The sequence below is a fragment of the Eumetopias jubatus genome, unplaced genomic scaffold (genome assembly GCF_037043125.1).
Source record: "Eumetopias jubatus isolate StellerSeaLion01/CBP00866 unplaced genomic scaffold, mEumJub1_p1.0 scaffold_13, whole genome shotgun sequence".
In the NCBI taxonomy this organism is placed as follows: domain Eukaryota; kingdom Metazoa; phylum Chordata; class Mammalia; order Carnivora; family Otariidae; genus Eumetopias; species Eumetopias jubatus.
In genome coordinates, this window is record NW_028274819.1 from 29174395 (window position 1) to 29197622 (window position 23228).

At 33.7% G+C, this 23228-nt stretch overlaps 1 protein-coding gene and 1 pseudogene across 6 annotated transcripts in view; one reads left to right on the forward strand and one right to left on the reverse strand.

Moving 5' to 3' along the window:
* The window catches only part of IMMP1L (inner mitochondrial membrane peptidase subunit 1), a 74888-nt gene that overhangs the window by 9696 nt on the left and 41964 nt on the right, over positions 1-23228 (forward strand). For 3 of the 6 annotated variants that reach the window (XM_088017684.1, XM_028087719.2, XM_088017682.1), the window contains exon 2: positions 9888-10000. The exons of 1 other annotated variant lie outside the window; for it this stretch is intronic. The gene's annotated coding sequence lies outside the window, so the exon portion shown is untranslated. Of the gene's footprint in view, positions 1-9002; positions 9101-9887; positions 10001-21491; positions 21567-23228 lie in introns of those variants that run through there. 2 more of the 6 variants (XM_088017683.1, XM_088017685.1) reach the window with 2 other exon arrangements.
* Positions 12034-21494, reverse strand: LOC114196921 (lipid transferase CIDEB pseudogene; annotated as a pseudogene).

The window sequence follows — 23228 nt, forward strand, 5'->3', positions numbered from 1 at the left end:
TTGCATTTCCTACATTGAATTTGTTTGTAATCTCTTCCATATCTGTGATATTTACTCATTTGTAATGCTATATCTTTGGATTTTTCTCTCAGTTCTTTTCTCTGAATACCTTTGAAGCATTATTTTTAAAAAACCTATTTTAAAGCTATTTTCATAGAATGACATCTTAGATTTATGCAGTAATTATTTCCATTTCCAACATTACTAATTTGTTTTTTTCTGAATTTTATCTTTCTTCCTGTTTCTCTTACCTATTTTTTGTTTTGCACTACAGTGCTTTTTGAAGCAATAACTAAAATACAGTTCTAGTAATCTGTTGTGGTAATTTCCAAATAAGCCCTGTCCTGTAGAATGTCTTGTATTGATGGAAATGTTGTATATCTACATCGTCCAGCACAATAACCATTATACACATATGGCTATTGCGTGCTTACAGTGTGGCTGATATGACTGAGGAACTGAATTTTTAATTTTATTATTTAAATTTTAACACTGCATTTGGCCAGCTGCTACTCTATTGGACAGCGTAGCTCTAGATCAAGATTTGACATTTTTTTCTGTAAAAGACCAAATGGTAAATATTTTAGGCTTTGCAGAACATATGGTCCCTGTTGCAGCTATTTAACTTCACTGTTGTAGTTAGTACAAAAGCAGCCTCGACAGCATGTAAACAAATAAGCATTCTGTGTTACAGTAAAACCTTATTTGTTAAAATGGTGCTGGCAGGATTTGGCTCATGGGCCCTAGTTTGACAATCTCTACTCTAGATCAAAGATGTGTCTCGGAATATATATATTTTCTTTCTCCAACTCTGTATTGTCTGGGTCCTTTCCATTATTTTTCCGTGTGTGTGTGTGTTTTGGAGGGGAGAGAGGAGTCTCTTTTCCTGCACTATTTTAGAGAGATCATTACCCACACTGGGTTATTACTCTGTATTTCTTAAGCCTTTTCCAATTTTTCAAGTTTTTCTATATGTGGGGGGAGGTGGTGGTGGTGGACAAGCTTTCTATTTTAAATTTCTTTGAACTCTACTCTTTATTCTTTTAATCCTACTCTTTCATATACATCTTGTTTTATAGGTGTGATATCTTATGCAGTTTCTCCAAAGATGTTAAATAGAATTCTTTTTCTTTTTTCTGACCTCTTCGAATTACCTCTGTTTTCTCTAGAGTTGCTTATATTATTTTTCATCGTGGGCCTTCTTTTTCATTCCTGTGGTTTCCTTAAATCTTGGTGATCCTTGGTTGTCCATTCATGTTGATATATGACCGGTTGAATAATATAGATTACTGGAGTAGCTTTTCTCTTTTCTTTCCCTAGCAAATCTTTACCCTAAATGGGAAGAATACTGGTGGAGAGTTTTTTGTAGGTGATATGATTTACTTATTGGTGTGCTTTGCTTAGAGTGGATAAGCAGATAGGCCAGGCCCTTCTCTAACAGCCAGTTAAGGAGGGTCCTCTCTTAGGTTTCCAGCCGCCATACTTGGAGCCCAAGTTCCTCTCAGGCAGTTTTTACCTTTTTTTAATAGGTTATCCTCCATAACTGTTGATTCAGCCCACAATCCCTTTGGAGTCACAAGAATTAAAGTGCTCTATCTTCCCTGAAACGTTCTCCTGTGTGTGTGGTTGGCCAGGGGTCAGCATACTTTTTCAGAGACCAGATAGTAAATATTTTACATTTTGTAGGCCTTACCACCTCTTTCACAACTACTCAACTCTGCCATTTCCACCCTAACCTCTCATTATGATTTCATATGTCCTATCTTATAAAAATTCTTCAAAATGTCTAGTATGTTGATGCTTCTCACTCCTTTGTACTGGACTGAGGATCAGCCTTTTATTCTATTTGGGCCTTCAATGGATTGGATGATGCACACTCACATTAGGGAGGGCGATCTGCTGTACTGGGTCTAATGATCTGTTAATCTATTCCATAAATACCCTCACAGGAACACCCAGAATAATGTTTGACCAAATTTCTTGGTATCCCATGGCCTAGTTAAGTTGGCACATAAAATTAGTCATCATAGTCACATAGCTAATAAGTGCTAGAACAAGGATTCACAGCAGAGCTAAGCTGTTTGATGATAAAAATCCATGCTCTTATTTACTAGTTGCACCTGGATCCAAACTCAGTATCCTCCTAAAGATAGCCTTTTATTTATTCAATTTATGGATATTAGCATAAGAAATGAAGCCTGTTTCCCTTGCTATTCAGAGTGACCAGGATGGTGAGAAAATGTATGAAACAACTGGGATAGTGAGTTCAACATATTTAACCTGGAGATGAATGATTCCGAGTTTCCTAAGACCTATGTTAATCTGGTGAAAGGGAAATTAGACCCTTTGTTTCTCCGGAGCGTGGAAATTTTAATTTCAGTTAAGGTTAAAGAACTTTTTTAGGATTGTCTAGCACTGAAACAAGATCTTTAATAATTTAAAACGATTTGCTTTTAAAAATCTTTAGAATTTTATTGAATATGGCCTCCCAACAATGACCTACCCTAAGCCCTGGAACATGTGAACATGATTAGATATCACTTCCCCAATTATGTTGTCATATATGGCACAGTTGACCTAAAGATGGGGAGACTGATCATGTGAGCCTGAGCTAATCATGATACCTTTCACAAAAAAGAAAAAAAAAAGAATATTCTCTAGCTGGTAAAGAAGAGTAAGTTAAAATCGAAACACTTGAAGAATGTGACATGCTGGGTCTGAAGGTGGAGGGACCATGGGAAAAGGAATGCAGAACACCTTAAGGAGATGAGAGATGCTCTCAGTTGACAGCAAATACAAAGAGGGAACTTTAGACCATTTCTCAGCTGCAAAGAACAGGATTCTGCCACCAGCCTAGAAAAGGTTGGTAGTGTATTCCTCCCTAGGGGCTCCAGAGAAGATCTCAGCCTGATACCCTGATTTTTGTTTTTTTTTGTGATAACCTGAGCAGAGAACCCAATCAAGACTGTCTATGCTGGTAGTCTATACAACTATAAGTTAATACATGGATGTTGATTAAAGAAAAAAAAATCTTGGGGCACCTGGGTGGCTCAGTCACTTAAGTGTCCGACTCTTGATTTTGGCTCAGATCATGATCTTGGGGTTGTGGGATTGAGGCCTGTATTGTGCTCCAAGCTGGGTATGGAGCCTGCATAAGATTTTCTCTCCCCCCCTTTACCCCCCCAGCCCCGCTTGCACGCTCTCTCTCTCTCAAAAAAAAAAAAAAATCTTTAGAATTTTAATGTCACAGTTTTACTTTTTATATTTTTTCATTCCCCAAATGGGAAGTTTAAAAAAAAAGTTAAAGGTCATTTTGTATTATAGTCATACCTTGTTTTATTTTACCTTGCTTTATTGTACTTCACAGATAATGCATTTATTATAAATTGAAGGTTTGTGGCAGTCCAGCATTGAGAAAGTCCCAACAGCATTTGCTTACTTCATGTTTCTGTGTCACATTTTGGTAGTTCTCACAATATTTTAACCTTTTTCATTATTATTGTTATGGGGATCTGTAATCAGTGATCTTTGATGTTACTGTTGTAATTGTTTTGGGACACCACAAACTGTGCCCATATAGGACAGTGAATTTAACCAATAAATGTGGTGTGTGTTTTGCCTATTCTCAGTCATTTTCCATCTCTCTGCATCTCCTTGGGCCTCCCTATTCTCTGAGACATGAAATTAGGCCAATTAATAACCTGACAGTAGCCTGTAAGTGTTCAAGTGAAAGGAAGAGTCCCACATCTCTCACTTTAAATAAAAAGCCAGATATGATTAAACTTAGTGAGGAAGGCATGTTGAAAGCCGAGATATGCTGAAAGGCCTCTTGTGCCAAAAGAGTTAGCCAAATTGTGAATGCAAAGGAAAATTCTTGGAAATTAAAAAGGCTACTCCAGTGAACACATGAATGACAAAAAAGTGAAACAGCCTCACTGCTGACATGGAGAAAGTGTTAGTGGTTTGGATAGAAGATTAAAATAATTGTAACATTTTTTAAACCAAAGTTTATTCCAGAGCAAGGCCCTAATTCTCTTCAGTTCTCTGAAGGCTGAGGGAGATGAGGAAGTGTCAGAAGAAAAGTTTGAAGCTAGCAGAGGTTGGTTCATGAGGTTTGAAGAATGAAGCTGTTTTGATAACATAAAAGTACATGGTGAAGCAGCAAGTATTACAGAAGATCTAGCTAAGATCATTAACAGTGGTGGCCATGGTAAAATACAGATTTTCAATGTAGACATAGACAAAATAGCCTTCTATTGAAAGAAAATACCATCTAGGACTTTCAAAGGTAGAAGAAGTCAGTGTCTGGCTTCAAAGCTTCTAAGCTTTTAGGGGCTAATGCAGCTGGTGACTTGAAGCCAATGCTTATTTACCATTTTGAAAATCCCAGGGCCCTTAAGAATTATGTTAAATCTATTTTACTGTGCTCTGTAAAGGGAGCAACGAACCTGGATGACAGCACATCTATTTACAACATAGTTTATTGAATATTTTAGGTTCACAGTTGAGACTGCCACAAAAAAAAAAAAAAGATTCCTTTCAAAGTGTTACTGCTCATTGACAATATATCTGGTCACCCAAGAGCTCTTATGGAGATGTGCAATGAGATTAATGTTTTCATGCCTGTTAACACAGCATCCATTCTGCAGCCCATGGATCAAGGAGTAGTTTCAACTTTCAAGTCTTATTATTTAAGAAATACATTTCATAAGGCTGTAACTGTAATAGTGATTCTTCTGATGGATCTGGGCAAAGTAAATTGAAAGCCTTCTGGAAAGGATTCACCATTCTAGATGCCATTAAGAACATTCCTGATTCATGGGAAGAGGTGAAAATGTCCACATTAACAAGAGTTTGGAAGAAGTTTCCAACGCTCATGGTTGACTTCAAGGGTTTCAAACCTTCAGCGGAGGAAGTAACTACAGATGTGGTGGAAATAGCAAGAGAACTAGAATTAGAAGTGGAGCCTGAAGACTTGACCAAATTGCTGCAATGTCAATGTCATGATAAAACATGAATGGATGAGGAGTTGCTTCTTATGAATGAGCTAAGAAAGTGGTTTCTTGAGACAGAATCTACTCTTGGTAAAGATGCTGTGAAGACTGTTGAAATGACAATAGGATTTAGAAAGTTGCACAAACTTAGCTGATAAAGCAGTGGCAGAGTTTGAAAGGATTGACTCTAATTTTGAAAGTTCTACTTTGGGTAAAGTGCCATCAAATGATATTGCATGCTACAGAGAAATCATTCATGAAAGGAATAATCAAGCCATGTGGCAGACTTCACTGTGTTACTTAAAGAAATTGCCATAGCCACTCAGCCTTCAGCAAACAGCACTGAGGCAGCACCCTCCACCAGCAAAAAGATTACAACTCACCAGAAGCTCAGATGATGGTTAGCATTTTTTAGCAATAACCTTTTTTAAGTTAAGGTATGTACATTTTTAAAACATAAGCACACTGAATAGACTACAGTATAGCATAAATGTAACTTTTATATGCCCTGGAAAATCAAAAAATTAATTTGAGTCACCTTATTGTGATACATGCTTTATTGTGGTGGTTTGGAACTGAACCTACTATATCTCTGAGATATACCTGTATAATTTTATCATTCTTCATAATGAAAGATTTGAAAATAAATTTATAGTGTGGTATTCTGAGGTTAAATCTGTTTTAAAAATAAAGCAAATCAGGTTTCCTTTTTCTATTAACATTTCCTAAATGAATTCACATGGAATTAATGAATTACTATCATATGTGATGATCATTTTCTGTCACTGAGCATTGGAATATATTCATTTTAGAGCTTATCAGTAGTTCAGTCATGATTCCCTAATGGAAGTAGTTATAGCAACCCTCTTAGGTGGCTCAAGGTCTTGAGCCCTTTCTTTTTTTTTTTTTAAGGAAAATTTTTTTGTGACAAAATTTACTGTTTAAATTATTACTAAGTGTACGATTCAGTGCCATTAGGTATATTTACAATGTTTTATAAACGTTGCCACTCTGTTTTCAGAACTTTTTCATCATCCCAAACAGTTTCCCCATTGAGCAATAGCTCCCCATTCCTCCATTGCCTGACCTCTAGTAACTTTTATTCTATTTCCTGTCTCTATGAGTTTGCCTGTCTAGGTACCTCATATAAGTGGAATCATATATTTGTTCTTTGTTAGCATTTGCCTAATGCTAACAAAATATACCTAATGGCACTGAATCGTACACTTAGTAATAATTAAAACAGTAAATTTTATCACAAAAAATTTTTCCTTAAAAAAAAGAAGAAAGGGCTCAAGACCTTGAGCCACCTAAGAGGGTTGACATAACTACTTCAATTAGGGAATCATGACTGAACTACTGATAAGCTCTAAAATGAATATATTCCAGTGCTCAGTGGCCTGCCACAGAGCTCAGTCTCACCACCCATGAGATCATGACCTGAGCTGAAACCAAGAGTCAGACTGTCGACTGACTGAGCCATTCAGGAACCCTGATCCATACATTTCTTGATAAGACACTTGTTGAGTAATGCTGCATCGAACATTGGTGCACAAATATCTGTTAGAGTCTGTGCTATCACTTCCTTTAGATATATACCTATCTAAAGGTAGAAGTAGTGGATTTGGGATCCAGGAGTGGAATTGCTGGATCATATGATAAATCTATGTTTAACTTTGAGAGGAGCTGCCAAAGTGTTTTCCACAATGGCTGATCCATTTTGCATTCTCATTAACAATGCACATGGGTTCCAGTTTCTATGCTTGGCAACTTTTGTTTTCTGTTTTTTGGATGAGAGTCATCCTATTGAGTTTGAAGTGATATCTGATTATGGTTTTGATTTGTATTTTCCTAGTGATTTGTGATGTTAGCATCTTTTGCAATCTAGATAGGCTGAGAATTGTCCAAGTTTTCTGGTGCTGATTTTTTGCTTAACAGTTCCTTTCTCAATTTTCTCTTTCTCTTGCATTTTACTATAAGCAGCAAGGAGAAACCAGTACACACCTTTAACACTTTTCTTGGAAATCTCTTCAGCTAAATATACAAATTCATTGTTTATAAGTACTGCTTTTCACTCAATGGTAGAGCACATTTCAGCCCAGATTTTCTGCTACTTTATGAGGATTGCCTTCCCTCTGGTGTCCAATAACATGTCCCTCATTTCCTTCTTGAGACTTTACCAGAAGCCCCTTTATCATTCATATTTCTACAACATTCTGCTCCTGACAATATATGTATTCTCTAAGATGGTAGTTTTCTCTGCCATCCTGTCCACTACCTTCTGAACCTTTACCAGAATCTCCTTAATATGTCTGTTTTTACCAGCAGCCTCTTCAAGGCAATCTACCAACACTCTCTTCAATTTTCTTTTATGTTTAGGTGTCAGAGCAACATTTCACTTCCCAATACCAAAATCTGTATTGATTTCCTAGGATTTCCATAACAAATAACTACAGACTTCGTGGCTTAAAACAACAGAAATTTCGACTTGGTTAGTCTTGGAAACCAGAAGTTCAAAATCAAGGTGTCAGTAGAACCATGTTTGTTCCAAAGGCTCAAGGGGAGAATCCTTCCTTGCTTCTTCTAGCTTCTTGTGGCTCCTCTTGTGCCTTGGCTTGTGGCAGCATAACTCCAACCTCTGCCTCCATTTTCACATTGTCTTTTTCTCTGTGTCTCTATGTGTCCTTTTCTGTCTCCTATAAGGACATTCTGATTGGATTTAGGGCCTACCCTAATCTAGTATGATCTTATATTGATTTTTACCTTAATTATATCTACAGAAACCATACATCCCAATAAAGTCATGTTCTGAAATTCTTGGTGGACATGAATTTAAAGGGGAGGGAGGAACATTACCCAACTCACTACATTCTCTTTTTAGATAATTATATTATAAATGCATTATAATCTATTCATAATTTTTAAATTATTTGAATGTGATATTTTGAGATTATTTTTTAATATACTAATACCAATGTTAATATTCATATTAGAGAATCCTGAATAGGGAAATCACTCTTCTTTTCAGACTTGACAGTATATTATTAGAAGGGTTTATTTCATGTATCTTTGGTTTTTAATGAGGATACTGTGCATATGCGCATGGACTTATGAATAAAAAGCACAAAATTCTGTTGACTTTAAAAAGTTTGTTACTCAGTATTTATTCACACTGATGTGGTGAGATCCTAAATCACCTCTTTATTAGAATAGTGATGGTCTCAAATTGATTGGACTGAGTGTGTGAGGTTAAATTTTCTTGAAATTTTTGAGTTTCAAGATTGACTACAAAATGTTTAGTGAGTTCTTCAAATATTTAAATAACTCAGAGGAAAAATATTTTTACAAGTAACAACAATATAAGTTTATTGAGTTTCCAATCAGGTTACATTGTTAAGAGGAAGGACAGTGCCTGTAAATGGGTAAAGAGTATATTTAAGCAGACTGTTGGAGAAAAAACTCACTTTTGAGGGTCCTAACATAAAAGAGAAAAAGGTGGTAGGGTCATAAAGGGAGGAGTTTGAATAAAACAAAAATTGAAATTGAAACAAATGTATTAGAAAAGAGAGGGAAGATAGACTGGTAGAAATAAGTACCACAAAAAGTGAAATGTACAAAAACAAAAGCAAGAAATAGGATAAGAGAAAGACTAAGCAGGGCAAAATATAAGAAATAATGCCACGAATAACTTACTGTTAAAGGGTATAAGATTAATACATCAGTTTCTTTTGACTTCATTAAAATTAATAATTGTTAGAGAATCACTGTAATCTTGCTATCATATACTTAAGTCAAGCTTTTCATATTATTTTGCCAGAAGAAAATAGTAGGAACCATTTTACATATTATTCATTAAATTTCAAATAAATATATTATTCATATATTAATAATATATTGATTTGTGATGATGTATATTATGTAAATTGTATATAATCATGAATATTTAAAGATGAATATTCATGTTATCTTTTAATGGCAAAATTTTATTTTTCAGTGTAGACACTGAAATGTTGCATGTAAACACATGGGAAGCAAACTGTTTAACATCTCAAAAGTGGAAATAAATATTTTGAAGTAAAATTGACATACAGTCCTATTAGTTTCAGGTATGCATCATAGTAATTTGTTATTTTTATACATTATGAAATGATAAGTCTAGTTATCTGTCACCAAAGTTACTGCAATGCTTTTAGGAACCAAAGTTCCCTATGCTGTATATTATATCCCGTGACTTACTTATTCTATAACTGAAAGTTCATTTTATAATTGGAAAAAAGATTTTTTTTCAGTCATAAGACCAGACATGGAGCTATTTTAGTTGAATAGGAGGCAGGTTTTGACATCCAAGACAGTATCAAACATAGTATGTTTTTCGTTTGTCACATTTTAACTCATCACAGAGTTTTTCTGCATTATCATGTGCATTACTTGTATTCAGTAAGTATTTGACTAATCAGTCTTAACATATCTGCATTATACACTACTTCTCTGCTGCCTTTTCAATGTTAAAATTAACTTCAGATATTCATGCTGACATGTAGAAATGACGTTATATCCTGTTACTTGCAAATTGTTTAGAGTTTAATATTTAGAACTGCATATATTTGGCTGATCAACTCCTTTAAGTCCTTGACCACCGTTCTCTCTAGTTTGATTGATATGTCACCCACTTACTATCTTCTGCTTAGATTTTCTGGTGGATTACTATTCTGGGGTATTTTTAATTGTTTTATCCAAAGTATTATCATATATCTGAATTCAAAATCCCATTGACTCACTAAGAGGAATATATACCTTAACAACTAAGAGACATTTGGTTATATTATATACTAATTCAACTCAACATGGCTGAAGGAATCCTTTACCTCATATAATTTTGATTTCCTGCTTTAGGAATCCTGAATTTGTGGATTATCCATATATACTTTGAGACATGCTTTAGATGTTTTTTTCTGGAAGCCTTGCATCTGTCCTAAAAATTGAATGTATTGTAGAACAGACCTATGGTAAGTGGTTTTTTTTTTTTTTCCACTCCTTTTTCTTCTGTCAGTTTCATGTTCATGTTAAGTCTTATGAATGTTGTAATGCTGCTCCCTGCTGGACACAGTGTAATTTTTTAAATTGGCACTTAATAGATGGGCAAATAACTGGTTAGCTGGATCCACTAAAGAGGGTGCATTCATAGAAAAACAACAGTATACAACAAAAGCAACTTTATTGTAGTGGGTGATACCATTGTGATTGTGTGATATCTGGAGTATGATGAAGGTGCTGATGGTCTTGCTTCTACATTTCATTGTCTGCTTGTGTAATGGTATCTACAAGTTATAACAAACATACATTGAAAGATGCTTGTAGATGATGGGATTTTCTAAATTGTATGTATATAATGTTTATAACTGAAGTCAGTTTATTATTTTTATTCTTTTGGTTTTTTGTAATTTAATTTCCTGTACTTCTGTTTTTCCAAAGGAAATATTTAAAACAGCTCCAGTATAATTTAAATTAGGCATTATTGGATCTATTTTTAATGGATCACCCTATGCTACACTTTATACAGTGGACTTTAAGTGTAACTTGCTTTGTATATTCACCCTATAATCCAACTATCATGTTTTCTAGTACACACAGTGAAAATATTTACACAGAGTGACGTTGGGTTGGACCTCAAGTGTCATGTCTATGTCCATCCTATTATGAAACCTCACATTGTGTGTATACACAGGTGCTCCCAAAATTGTTAGAAAATGTGTGACAGTTAAGAAGAGTATTTTTCTTCTTTCTCGTGAGCTAAAATGTATTTTTTGAAGTGCAGCCTGTATAAAATTATTACCTAGATGTAATGTAGATTTTTTTTGAAAGTAAGCATACATTTTGTTGAAAAGAAGAAAAAGTAACAGAAACAACATTGAGCTAAGCAAAGACTTAATAGGGTAGCTATTCTTATATTTTTTTGTAGCCATGGGAAAGCCTGTGAAATTGACTCTTAATTAGGATTGTGGAAAATTAGGCATAGTAACTTATTTCTTTATTATTAAATATTACAATAAAAATTAGAAATGTAGACAAGAAAATAAATTGTTAGCAAAAAAGAGGAACCCTCTTTTCCTTCTCTATAAAAAATATATTATTTCAGAAAACATACCATTTTAAACTTATTATAAAACATAACATCATATAGAAACATAAATGTAGGGGTGCCTGGGTGGCTCAGTCAGTTAAGTGTGTGCCTTTAGCCTAGGTCATGATCCCAGAGTCCCCAGGATCGAGCCCCGCATTGTGCTCTCCACTTAGCGTGGAGTCTGTTTCTCCCTCTCACCCTCCCCCCTGCTCATGCTCTCTCTCTCACTCTCTCTCTCAATAAATAAAATGTTAAAAAAAATAATGTAAAAGGAATAAGTACAAAACAAGCATCCCTGTAACCATAGATCTTTACTGGTATCCCAGAAACCCTTGATATAATCTTCCTTTTCTTTAAAAGTAACGATTGTCTTGATTTTTATGGTAATTATTTATATAAACTCTATATAATTTTTATCATTTTTATGTATTTCTCAGAAATATTTTCACTTTTTGTCTCTTTAATCTTTATGGAATCGCATGTATTTTTTGTAAGCAATATTTTTTATTAGAAATGTTTTTGTTATTTTGGAAGAGAAGGGTATAAAGAATTAGAGATCTCAATGTAAAATCAGAGAGGACTCTTTTCAGTGTACTGGGGAGCTTAGGGACAGGAGGAGTTCTAAAACATTTAGATGTAGCAACAGTTAGGGTGGAATCAAGATGCCTGGGGAGAGGCCTGTGGCCTTTCACAGTAAGTGGGAGGCTGGAAAGATGGCTACGAAGGGACAGCATTCTTCAGGAAAGGGTATAGACTAGGGGTGGATGGGTCCTATCAAAATGCAGTCAGAGAACACTGGGGGGAAACAGGTGGGTTATCTAGTGTGTACTGCTTTCAGGACCCCAAACCTGATATTGTCACAGTGCTCACATTGTGTTTCTTAGAACAAGTCTAGGGGCAGAAGCTCAGAACCCCTTCTCAGGAGGGATGGAGGCCACCCTGTTGCTGCTGCTGCTGCCACTGCTTAGCCCCCTCTACTGCATGGTGAAGGGTGGAGGAAATCCCCAGCAACATATGGCCCAGGCCTTGCAGCAACAAGGAGGTCCAACTGGAACAGCCCCCTGGTACTTTCTTTGGACCAGGTCCCTGAGGTCACAGTTCATGGAGTAGAGCTTGTAGAATGTGGCTTTGATGTTAGGCTGCCAAAGAAGTTCCAGGGGTTTTGCTTCTATGTGGAAAGTGATGAGGGTGATGTCCTTTCTGTGCTTGGTGTTCTCCCGGCCTGGGCCATATGACAGCACCCATTCCTGCTGGGGTCCAGCTTTTCCCCAAATCCAGCACCATCAGGTATGTGTCATCTTCCAACAGTTGGAAGAAGTCTTTGCTCTCCATAGAGGTCCCATCCTCTCTAGCACCAGTGTTAGCACTCCGGTCAGCTGAAGGGTCTCCATTGCCTTGTCTAGCAGTTCTTGGCGGGTGGCAGCTTTGGTCACAGAGACAGAAAGGTGGCTGGGGGTGGTGGAGCTGAGGTCCAGAACATATGGCTAAGCTCAGAGCTCATATTGGATACTGACCAAGGACTGGCGCCTCTGACTGCCTTCGTGCTTTCCTTCAGAGTGGTGCTTGCCTGCTACACCATGATCCTGAGATGGCTGTGGGGTACCCACTGGGGTATCAGGCAGCATGGGACATGGGTGGGTCAGCTGGTAAGTGCCATTGTCTGGAATCATATGTATTCTTTCTTCCCTTACTCAGCATTATGTTTTGAAAATCATCCATGTAGTTGCAAGTAATATTCTTTCCTTTTCATCATTATATATTATTCCTTGGGAATGACTATGACCATTCATGCTCTTGTTGGTGGATATTTGGGTTGTTTCTAGTGTTTGGCTGTTATAAATGACATTGCCGTGAATGTTCTTTTACATATCATATGTTTTTTTATCTGTGTAAGGTAGAAAAAGTCATATATTTTCGGGTTAAAGATGATTGATTATATGGTATTTTAAATGAATTTAAATGAGTACATGAGAAGTTTGTTATATCTTGAGAGTAACACATATTAAATATTGGAAAAATTCTGAAATTTTTATAATTTCTTTTACTCTAGGCCTTAAACATAAAGTGGCATATAGTTTGTGATAGTTTCAAAATAGTATACGTATAGTTAGATGTATAGATAAAGTGAAGAAATAAATTATAAGACTTAAGGTAGTAACTCTGTGGTTTACTTTATTACTACATGTCGTACTCTGTATAACTCCTTCGCTTTACTGATGAAGAAACTAAGGAGGGCTAGAGAGATTGAGTCACTTGGACAAGGTCATTTAGCAAGTCAGAGCTAGAAACTAGATCAACCTGTCTACTTGGCAGTCACAATTTAAAGAAAACAAAGTGAAAAGTGAAATCAGGATATTTTCTTGAGTGTGTCCAGCCATTTAAGTGGAAAATTTGCCTGACTAGCTTTCAAAAATTATCAGATATTCTTTTGACTATTAACCAAGAATTGGCTTAGGACAGGGAATTCCATGTTTGAAGCCCCCAAAATGTTACTGCACTTTATCATAGCTCAACTTCTAAAAGACAGCCATAGTATAGTCTAACTTTGAGAATTTTACTTTGAGTGATTACTCATTCATTAGGCCTTATTAACAAATGGTATATTTCTCATCTGTTAATTTTGTGGATAATTAAATCTTATCCTTTTATGTGCCAAAACTTGTTTTGTATGAACATTTTTTTCAAAATGTTTCTGAAATAGAAAATTTAACCTCTGTTTTCTTAAACAGAACAAAGGGAGTATAATTTAACATTTTTTTTTCTTATTTGTTTGTTTGTTTTTATGGCCCAGAGTTGTCATTATGAACATCAGTCCCTTCACGGAATTTATGTGACTTCCTCAGAAGCTTTTGCTGTGTAGGACTGTTTTCCTAAATTGTCCTAAACTGATAAGTTTTATGTCCGGGTGCTACGTGTAATGGGCGTTTGTTGTGTTTTGTCTTGTTTTACTTTTGTTATGTAATTCTTGTCTTTTGCTGTCAGTGTGTAATATTGACTAATATTAAAATCAACATTTGCATAACATATACTGTTTAGGTGAGAGCTGAAGTATGGATCTGTCCCATCTACTGACTAAGGGCACAGAAGGTGTGGCAGTTTTTTAAAATTTACTTTGTGTTCATCAACTAGGCTAGCCACTTTGTTTCAGAGGCCTGAGATTATCTGACAGCTGATTTCTGAACAGTTGAGATGCAACATAGATTGCATATACCAGTCCTTATTTGGGGAATAAAAATTATGCACACATTTTCTTATAAAACAGTGATACTGAAATAGAATCCTTATTTGGGGAATAAAAATTATTATGCACACATTTTCTTATAAAACAGTGATACTGAAACTGGAGTTGCTTAAGGATTCCTTCAAATGGGAAGTCCAATGGACTTAAGTGGGCATTTTGTAATTATAAGATATTTGATAGGATAGGCATTGAAATAAAAACAGTGTATTAGATGACACTGCCATTTGCAAACGGTAGTCATAAAAATTAAACCACCTTTGAAATGATAGCTTTTTCAAGGACAATATAGAAGTAACACAGATTTGGTTTCATGAAAACATTAGTGTTTCAAGAAAACATTCATTTCAAAGTGAAATGCATTTGACTGTTTACCCAATTATAAACTACTGAATGTGAATTAAAAAAAAAAAAAAAACCGGGGTGGGAGAGTATATTTTTTTGTTTTTGTTTTTGTTTTTTAGTATATTTGTTTTTGGATCACAGGAGATAATTGGGAGGAAAGGTAATTAGTTGCTATTGCAGTACATTAGGCATATGATGATTTCCTATGTCAGTGAGGTTTTTGTTAAAATTTGAAAATTCCTTTGTTTTAAAACTTACTACATGAACAGATTTTACCTGTACAATTGGGGGTAAAACAAAGAGCTTTATGTAGTTTTTTTTGCAATGAGAACATCTTTGAGAATTGCCCTATGAACAAAATATCTTACAAAGGAAGTATGAATAGCTTTTCCTAGGATACATTTGAGATGTATCTGTAGTTTCTGAAAGTGCAAAATGATACAACCCCCATAGAAAACAAATAGGCAATTTCTAGAAAAAGACCAATGCATTTACACATTTGTCTTCATACCAGTTTCAGAAATTTATTGCAGATGTACTGTGTACTCATGTAATAGCATGTATAGGAGTTTTTGCTGTAGCATTTTTGCAGTAGCCAAAGATTGGAAACAACGCTAATGTCTATCAGTAGGGTACTGTTAAGTGAACTGTAGCATATCTATACAATAAAATACTCTACAGCTATGAAAAAAAAAAGGATGTTTTCTATTTGCAGATTTAGAAAGTTTTGAAACATACATTGCTATTTTAAAAGAGCAAAGTTCGGGGTGCTTGGCTGGCTCAGAGTGTGCCACTTCTGATCTCAGGGTGGTGAGTTCAAGCCCCACGTTGGGTGTAGAGATTACTTAAAGATAAAATCTTAAAAAAATAAAAGGGCAGGGATGCCTGGGTGGCTCAGTCCATTAAGCATCTGCCTTCAGCTCAGGTCATAATTCCAGGGTCCTGGGATCGAGCTCCGCATCAGGCTCCCTGCTCGAAGGGGAGCCTGCTTCTCCCTCTGTTCCTCACCCCACTCATGCTCTCTTTCTCTCTTTCTCTCTCTCTCTCTCAAATAAATAAAATAAAATAAAAGGGGTAAAGTTCAGTGTTTAATAAACTACCTTTTGCACAAAGGGCAGGGAATAAAAATATATATTCATATTTGCTTATATTTGCAAAAATAAAATTTGGAAGTTTATGTAAAATTTAAATCCTGTGTGTGGATGAGTGAGGAAAAAGGAGTAGATGGGAATTTAACTGTATATCATGTAGATTGTTTTTGATTTTTGAATATTGTTTGAATATTGTTACTCATTAAAAATAGTTTTGTTTCATTTGTAAATCAAACGAGAAGGAAAGAAAGGGCTAAGTCTGCTATATTTACCACGAAATTAGCTAATTTTATTCCTTTATCCCCAGAGCGTGGCAGCAAGTTAAGCACTGAATAAATATTTATTACACAAATGGAAAATGAACCCTGTAATCTTTATATGATCTCTTTTAACTTGTTTCTTAAAGTATTTTTTCCATATGAGAAAAACAGTATTGTAGATCATGTATTGATTCCAATACAGAAATAAAGGAAAATATTTAAGTGGGAGGTAATGAGATACATTGTTTAGTTTATTATCATATTATCATGAAATTTCATTTTGTTTGATACTGTTATTAAAGAATTGTATTTTCTTTAACTTAATTGACAGAGTAAAATGGAAGTTTTCAAGAGATTCCTATAAATTAGGTAATGAACTTTCATAATTAACAAATAAAAGTTTATGAAATTTGAAGGCAAGAGGGAAAACAGCAAACATATGTATTCTTTATACTGCCTTGTCCTCTGTGTTGCTTTATTTTCTCACATAAAGGCAAATGTTCAGTCCTGAGATTATTTTAGCTCTATTATTATAGCAGCAGTAGCAGCAGCAGCTCCTCACAGAAAGGCCAGATACCTCTGAAAATATATTAGAGGTTGGGAGGTGGGAGAAGATCATAGGGTGAGTGGCTTTTTCTCTTCTTTTTAAAAGAGTCCAGGAATTTGTCTCAGCTATTGAGTTGAAAATTTGAATATTCAAATAAGCAGTATAAGAATGCTTAGTTTTCACCTTTAGATTTTATATTTGTCAGTTTCTAAATTTCCTTTGACAAGGATTTTGACTACCTTTGTATACTACTTATCTGTGTGTAAAACTGCCTTTTTAAAGCTATGTATACAGAGAAGTGCACATACTAAAAATAGATGGCTCAATGAATTTCCTAGAAACCAAATACACCCATGTAACCAGACCCCAGATAAAGAAAAGAACATTATATATGGTTTTTGTATTGTATAGATTTGTACAATAGAATTTTTTTATGTCTGGTTTCCTTTACTCAGCATTATGTCTTGAGATTCATCTACATTGTTCCATGTAGTTGTGGTTGGTTCATTTTCATTGCTCCATTTGACCATATCACAACTATTTTTTTTATCAATTCTGTTAGTAGACATTTGAGTGGTTTTCCATATAACATTACTATACACATCTAATACATATTTCTTGATTAATATGTTTGCATATTTCTTTTGTGGATGTCTATCAGTAGAGTAGTGGTTAAATGAACTATGGCATATCTATACAATGAAATACTCTACAGCTGTAAAAAAGAAGAGATGTTCTCTACATATGTTATATTTGAAAATTATTTTTAGAATCTTTTTAATTATTTTGATTTTAAGTAGGATTTTTTGTTAGCATCCATTTGTGTATAAGTTATGAACATTCATAAGGCTTTCAGTGATAATTTTTATTTAGAAATATTTTAGATATATGTTCTGATTATGTGCTATTACATTGCAGAAAAATGTTTTAATATGCTCTGGTATTTTAGTTTTTATCTTGTCACTAATGGATATTTTAAACTTCAGGATTATTGTATTATTTAATTTTGCATTTATATTTCATGATGAGAGTAATTGCCTATTTAAAGATGTATTTTGTCTCTGATCATAGTGCTGAAATTAAAAAAAGGCAATTGTACTTGACTCTTAACTAAGCACTTAGATATTTTTCACTTGTCATTACATTTTTTAGTTTAAAGCATCAAATTAAATATTATTTTATCCTGGCTTTTATTTTAATTCATGCATTTAAAAACTGAAATTTAGATAAAAGATAGTTTCAAAATAAATTCAGTATATTATTTATGAGTGGAGCAACACATTAGCATTGGGTTCACAATAGATCATATCGCTTTTATTCCATCTTACAAGCTTAGCAGCACAAACAGAATAATCAACATATTATTTGGCTGTCATCTGCTGAACAGAAACCAGAGATCACAAGGAGGTTTTCCCTAGCTGTGGTGATGGCCTTTTTGTTCCAAGCCCCCATCTGGGAGGGCCATGGTGTGTTATCATATGGAACGCGGGGTTTTCTGTAATCTGCTTAGCTGCACTGCAGTTTGAATCTTCATTCCATGTTTGTGTAATTTATAATTTTAATGAGACCATGGCTCTTGTGGGCTTTGAAATATATTAAAAGCTCTTTTGTGCATATGCTTTTGTTCTTGCTTAATAGGCTCAGTGTATTTAAAACTGATGAATTTTTATTCATGAATTTGGATGTCTGGGGATTAACTTAGACTGAATATCATTACACTCATATATTGATGCTTGGAAAGTTTTTTTGTTGTTATTATTTTTTTTATGTGTGTCTCTGTGTCTGTGTGTCTGTGTGATACTTGCTACCAGAAAAGGAAAGAACTTACATAATTTTTAAAAGGCTAGGAAAAAGTGAAATGGCTAGATCAGAAAGAATTGATTTAGATTTTATCCATCTTATTGATATTCATATTTCATCATTAGTCTTAGTATTTTTAGATAAATATTATAAGGTAATAATAATGCAAAAACAACTTTTAAGTGAGTTAATACCTCACATATTACTGTTTATATTGAATTAATATTCCAGTGTGACAAAGATAGACTTTGTATTTTAATTGTAGGACATCAATTGTTGGGTCATACTAAATCTGCCTTTAACTTTCTTGACTAAATTAGGTATATGTTTTATATTTTAACTATTTATAGTCTTCCTTATTTCTGTAAAACCCTTTTTATTAATGGATTTTTTACATTAATACACCTACAGTGTATTAATGTAAAATTTTTACATTACACCTACAGTGATGAATATGATGAAAAGACTAATGGAAAAGCAGATTTCTAATAATTTATGAAATTGACCTTTTTTATTTTGCTAAACTAATGAAATATATTAAATGCTTCAAATCTCTATAGTTATTACTTCTAGTGTATTTTTAAATTTTGAATATAATTATATAGCACCTTAGAAAAAAATCATGGCCCTTTCTAGATCCGGACATATTTTCTGAAGTTGCTGTCTATTGGATTCAATTAGTGGTGACATATAGACCTAACTAGTCCTTTTATGAAGTTGCCCAAGATGTATTTTTTTGTACAATTCTATGTTTAATCGACTAAAGCATTTTGTAACTATAAAACATCATTCTTTTTTGATATATGATGGTCAGCAGTTTGGTTGGTCCCTTCTTCTCCCCCATTACCTTTAAGCTAGAAATAAGAAATACAGGCTGGAATGACAGCATTTTGTTCTTGTCTTAGCTTATCTATCAGACTTGACATTGGAATGTTTGTTTTTCCAAAATAATCGCCTGCTTTAGTATTTTTTATTAGTTGTGCAATTTCATTTAGCTTAGGAATTTATTGAAAATGTATGATTTGCTAATGCAGTGCTGTCCAATAGAAATATAATGCAAGTCATTTATGTATTTTATTTAATCCATTATATCCAAAATCTTATCTTTCAACATGTAATCAATATAAAATATTTTAGTATTTTTTGTACTATGTCTTCAAAGTCCAGTGTATATTTTATACTCACATCTCAATTTGGACTAGTCACATTTCACATGCTCAGTAGCCATGTGTAGCTAATGGCTACCTTATTGAACAGGGTAGCTCTAAAGTGTAATTGAAATTACACAAGGTGTTTTTTTATAGCTCGTGGGACTGATTCTTTTGGCATATATCTGCCTGATTAATACACAAAATCATAATTATGTCACCTGACTCCTGAGTACTTATCAGATATTGTATAGATATGCTTAAATATATTGTGATGATAAGGAAATAATGGCTAATGTATTGGATGTAGTATACTCCTCAATAGTTGTGGGCAAATCAAACTTGTCAAACATATTTCAAGTATACCAAGAAGCTTAGTTTTATAAGAATCCCATGGCAAATATTAATACTTTTTTTTAAATAGAAAACTCCTCATTCTTAGAATTTTTCTGCATAGGTATTTTTGTGAAAGTATATCTCTTTTCGTATAAGTTTGCTTAGAGCTTATATAGCTTTAAACTTGTTGGAAGAAAAAAACGTAAAATTCTCTAGGATTCTATACATTTTAAATGCTCTGTATATATTCAAATATAAGGAGAGGGAACTTCATTAAGTAACATGTAGTTAAGAACTATATAAAACCTTGAATTACAATTGATTTGAATTGATTCAAATATTTTAAAGTATAAATGATCAAGGTGATGGGTATAAAATACTGCTACTGCACCCACTTTAAAAAAAGTAGAGACTTTATGTGTAATTGACCTTGCTCAAGTATGGTTTTGAGAGAAAATCATGAAATCTCTGAATTTTTCACATTTTGAAAATTTTAACACTTTAAAATTTTGAGGGAAATGAGCTGATTTTTATGTAATCTAACTTTTCTGTAGATATTGCATGATGCCTGTTGTATTCTTTTACTCAAATTTTTATTGACTTCTCTGTGACTTCTGCATTTAAAGTGTTGACACAAAATGTTAAACTATTCTTTAAACAATACGTCTAGTTTCTTGGAGATGATAAATCCATCCATTGATTTCCTAATTTTATTATGTACACAGTCAATTGTAATCCAAGATTACAGCAAACAAGATGTTAATTTCGAGCCATAATCTATGTACATTTCAATTACAGAGCATGATTGTTATAGAAGCACAGAATAAAAAGGAATAACATTTGTGCTATCCTCACAGGAGCTGTCAATAAAAGATGTAATAGGGGATTTAGGAATCTGGAAATGGCCAACTAATTTATGTGAATCTATTTTATTTCAGCTAGAAAGACCAAGCTCTTTTTCGTCTGCACTGCATATTGCAGAGCACAGGCTGTCTATAGAAAACCAGGCGGCTGCATATGGATAGTCCCTTGATATCATTCACTTGCTGTGTAATCTTATTATGCAAAGTTCTAATCTTCACCTAGAATGAATGCCTCTGGGTCAGAATATAGTCATATCAGGGTTTTTGAGGTCATGTTTTGTGATCCTTAGCTTATTCTTCTAAGTAGAGCTGGGATTTAAAGGGTATTCCCCAGACGCTAGCAGAGATACACAGCAGAACCTGCTGCCTTTTTGGAAGACAAGACCAACATGAGGTCCCTGGTAGGATTAAACTTGATTTGTAGCTGTAGGATTTTTTAACAGATGTATTATTGGACAGGGAATAGGGGGCCACCAGCACAGCAAAATTGAATCACGACTGGCATTCTCAGGGAGTTTGCTGCCTGCTAAAACAGCAGCTGCATGTGGATTTGACTTCTTTCAGGTGAAGCGACTTCCAGTCATTTGGAAAGGATGGGATGAAAAGGAACCTTGGTGATAATTTTGATGTCTGCAAGATTTAGTACCAGTGTAATGGGATTATCGGTAACACCTTCACTGCAGAAAAAGCCACCTGGCGCTATAACTGGCAGCAACTGAGAACTAATCCTTTCCCATCTCTTGGATGTCATTCATGAAGCTCAAAGCGATTTCTGCCCTGCTAACTGTGATTAATTTTATAAACAACAACAACAAAAAATCAGGTGATCAAGGCAAAGAATATGCTTTTTATTAATTATTTTTAATATGTAGCCTTATTATAAGCTATATGACTTATAAATTATGTAAGACATACATAAACTATATGTATAACTTAAAATTTAAAATGTTCAAATTAAAAATTTGATTATTAATGTCTTGTACTTTTTCGAGTTGAGTGACAATGTATTTGCTATTGTTAAAGATTTATATGTGAGATTAAATATTAAATACTTTAGTTTTCTTTTGGCTATAAGGCCATTATCAATAAATTAATCAAAATATCTGTAGGTATAAGGAATTGGAATAACTTGTTTTGTCATACATTTTACCTGTTTCCGACTGCTTTGATTTCTGATTAAATGTTTTTAGTGAGTAAAATCTTTAATGATATAAAAATATATAGACATATTTTTATGGGAATTTATATATTATATGGGAATTAAGCAGGATAATTAAGGTAATGCTAGCTCAAACTGATGAACTTTTTGTGAAAGTGTATGATCTTAATATATAAAAATCCTTAAAATAGTTAATACTGAATGACATTTTTTAAAATCAGAAATTCTTAGTGAAAGTTTTCCTTTAGCAAGTAGAGGTTTAGTTGTTATTTGCTCTAGAATCATGTATTAGCTAATTGAGGTTTTTTTTTAAGTGTTTTATTTAAAATAAAAACTTTATCAAGTACTTTGTTTAGAGGTGTTAATTATTTTAATATTCTTCTCCTACATGGTCCAGAATAAACTGAAAGAAAATGAAGTGAAATTATCCCATCAGTCACCCAAACAGTATACAACATAACTGCCAAGAGTAGAAAAGATAATTAGTGTTGTCAGTGTTATGATCCTAGAGTACTTACTTTTAAAATATTTATTCATAGAACTTGATTTTTATCTTGTTGTTGTTTTTGATTTAGTAGCTTTATATTTAAAAAATAGATTATAAAATCTTACTCTTAATGTTTTTATACTTTAAATTTTAACTAAATATAGGCAAATAAAATAATTTTTGCAATTATAAGAATTATTAAAATATAATCATCCAGTATATACAATGCATTGATTTACTTGTAGCCTCTGTTTACATATAGTACATTTTATTCTTTTTCATAGGAGATCTTTATCAGAAAAATCAATAAATATAAGAAATTTATGTAGAGATCTTTGGCCAAACTACCTGGCAAACTTGTCATTGTTAGTGGATTTTGTTTTAACTCGTTCCAAGCTATTGTATTCCAAAATGTGTTTCTTCATTGTTGTCATATTTTAAGTGAATGGGTGAGAAAGCCTAACAGTATTTTTACTGAACTGTATTATGTTAGTTTATAAAGGACTTCTTGAGCCTTCTGTTTGTATCTTTACTAGAAAAAGTGTTCATTTAAAAATATACTATCACAGTGAAAAGATCTATCCATGAAATGAGCAAACTAAATTCTTTTTCATATCCTTATAGTATAATCACTTATATTTTAAATATAAAACTTTTGGTTTATATGTAATTTCAGATTATTTTGCCAGATAGTGTATTTTCTCAGGGTAACGTTTTATGGTAGTTAATGGTATTTTATAGTTATTTTTTTAAAGTAGCTTTCCTTTCAAAACAAAATTTGTCTCAAAGCTTTTATTAAACATAGTCAATATTTTCTGCTTTTTACTCAGCTGTTTACT